Source organism: Octodon degus, unplaced genomic scaffold (genome assembly GCF_000260255.1).
Source record: "Octodon degus isolate 3935 unplaced genomic scaffold, OctDeg1.0 scaffold00424, whole genome shotgun sequence".
NCBI classification, from domain to species: domain Eukaryota; kingdom Metazoa; phylum Chordata; class Mammalia; order Rodentia; family Octodontidae; genus Octodon; species Octodon degus.
This window is the reverse complement of record NW_004525000.1, coordinates 327,718-330,779: the sequence shown is the minus strand read 5'-3', so window position 1 is coordinate 330,779 and position 3,062 is coordinate 327,718. Positions and strand designations below refer to the sequence as shown.

At 36.4% G+C, this 3,062-nt stretch overlaps 1 pseudogene; it reads right to left on the bottom strand.

Annotated features, from left to right (window-relative positions):
- Positions 1 to 1,878: 1,878 nt before the first annotated feature.
- On the bottom strand, positions 1,879 to 2,610 carry LOC105741316 (annotated as a pseudogene).
- Positions 2,611 to 3,062: the final 452 nt, after the last annotated feature.

The following is a 3,062-nucleotide window of genomic DNA, read 5'->3' as shown; positions in this document are numbered from 1 at the left end:
AAATCAAAGCAGACACAGATAAAAATGGAGAAGGTCAGGAAAATGGTGGAAACCATGAACACCCAACATAAATAAAAAATGGATTGAATGAAAGAGACTTAGGCAGAAATCCAGGAGATTAAAAAAATCCATTGGGTTTTTTTTAATGCAATAGGGCTGGGGAGATAGTTGAGTGGTGTCAATGACTGCCTGGAAAGCACGAGGTCTTGACTTTGATCCCCAGTAACAAAGAAAAAGAAAGAAAAAAGCATATACAACAGATTGAAATGAAGTGAAGATAGAATATCGTACATAGAAGACAGGAATATGAGGAGTGACCAGGAAAAGAAAGATATCCTAAAAATAAAAAGGGACCATGAAAACTCAATCCAACAGTTACAAGATGAAGCAAAGAGGAACAATATATGATTGACAGGAGTCAGTGAGGAAGCTGGAGATGGCACAAATGCCATTGCAAAGCTCTTTGCAGAAATAATGGCAGAAAACTGAAAACATGGATAAGGATATTGACATACAAATAAATGAAGCATATGCAACTGCAAATAACCAAGACCAAAATAAAACAACGTCAGTGCATATAATAATCAAGATTCCAGAAATGCAACACAAGAACAAAATATTAAAAGCAGCTAGAGAAGTGAAACAAATCATTTACAAAGGAAAGTCATCAGAGTTACAGCAGACTTCTCAACACAAAACTTTAAATCAAGGAGAGCCTAGAGTGAGATATTTCAAGCCTTAAAAGCAAACAGTTTTCAACCCACATTGATGTTTACCAAAACTCTCATCAAAATTCAATGGAGAAATAAGATACTTCTATGACAAAGAACAACTGAAGAGATTCACAAGTGTCAAATGAGCGTCCCTCAGACAGGACTTATATCTAGAATATATAAAGAATTGAAAAAAAAAATCACGCCTTCAAAATTTGAAGACCCAATACAAAAATGGGCATCTGAGATATATACATACTTCTCAGATGAAGAAGTACAAACATCAAATAAGTACATAAAATAATGTTCAACATCATTGGTCATTCGAGAGATTCAAATTAAAACAGCACTGAGATTGCACATTGCACCAGAAAGAATGGCTATCATCAAGAAAACAATCAATAGTACATGCTAGCATTGCTTCAGGGAGAAAAAGAACCCTTTTCTACTGTTAGTGGGAGTGTAGACTGGTACAACCACTGTGGAAATAAGGATGGAAATTTCTTTTTTTAAAATTTTCTTTTTGTTTTGTTTTGTTTCTGTTTTTAAAGCAAATGACAGAGACCCAGTTTACCAGTTTTTATAAACCTAAGCTTGACATTACACATTTAAACAATTGTCAAAACTTTACTAAGTTGCCAGCATCCGTGCACAACTAGAAAACATCCTTAAATTTGTGTTGAACCAGAAATGTATTACTATTAATGAATATCTTTAATTACTAAATGCTTTTTCAAATGGAAATTGTTTCTGTAGAGGACTCATCCTGGCAACATTAGCTTCACAGAAGGAGGACACTACTTGGCTCATGTTTCAAACACAATGGCAAGTAGATCCACACTGGTGTTAGAGTAATCTTGTCCTAGCACTACTCAAGAGTCAAGGCTTACCTTGGATCACATTTAACAAAAAAAAAAAAAAACAAAGTGCACACAGATATTATAACAATTTTAAAGACAAAAAAATGGTCCTACTGTGTGGTCCCAAAAATAAACTTAAAAGTCTATGACAAAGAGGGGCTACGATGAGCTTTTTATGAATACTTTAGATTAGGCACAGTTATACTGAAAGTTGAGCTTGTCTTAAATCTTAAAAAACATGTTCCTGGCAATCCTCAAGTGGTGCTTGTTATAGTTTAACATTTCAGTTAAATGTGTGCATTGAATTACTTGTTATCCAAGTGTAGCAGCTGCTCCTTACCATTTGTTGTTAAGGACTTTAACCATCCATCTTCTCCAACTTCTACTCTTTCTTGACCATTCTCGACAATTCTCTCTTTGTGGTGATTTTTCTACCATTAACGATTTTAGTAGAAGTGGATATGGATTTGAAGTTACCCATCCAACCACTGCTAAATGATGTGGATGAAAATGAAGTGAGGCCCCCATGACTTACGGATCCAAATGAAGTAAATCCTGTATCAAATGAAGAAAGTCCACCTCCCAAGGATGGAAATCACTGAAGGTGGAGAAAAAAGAGCCTGTACCATGCCTTCTGCTTCCTCGGGGACCCCTTCTGTTTCCAAAAATGTCTTCAAACGAGTCTTCATTACCAAAGAAGTCGAATGAAAATGGGTCCCTTCCACCAAAAAATTCCTTGAAGACATTTTCTGGGTTTCAGAATGTAAACCCAAACTCAAATGGACTGTTAAAATGATATTCACCTCCTCCACCACCATTTAATTCTTCTTTGCCATATTTGTCATGATATTCCATTGTTTAGTGTCTGATAACACCTCATATGCTTCAGCCACTTGTTTGTGTTTTCACTCAGGTTCTTCTTTATTCTCAGGATTTTTGTCTGGATACCACTGTAGTGCCAGTTTCCGGTATGCTTTCTTGGTGTCCCTGGGGGAGGTGTACCTCTGCATGCCTAGAACTTCATAGTAATCTGCCATGTTTGAATGGTGCTGGGACAAGTCTGAAGATGCTGACCACCGGCAACGAAAAGAAGGAGGTGTGCGGCTGGCCCCCTTGAGGCTCCGGGGTGGTACGCTGGCAGTGACTGCAGAAGTGTGGAGATTTCTTAAAAACCTAGGATCAGAGGTCTCATTCAGCCCAGCTATTCCTCTTATGAGTATCTTCCCAGAAGAATTAAAAATATCATACCACAGCACTATGTGAGTGTTCATGTTTATAGCAGCACTATTTTTAATTCTTAATTCTCTAGGTAATTATTGGTAAAACTGAGTTTTAACTTCATTTGGAGGAAAAAAATGAGACTGTTATTTAATTATTGCAAGATACAGAGATGATCCAATATTTTCAGTGTACAAGTTGATACTTAGCCAAAAAGAGAAAGAAATATTATCTTTCTCTATAACAACTTTTTTACATTTCTCTCTCCACT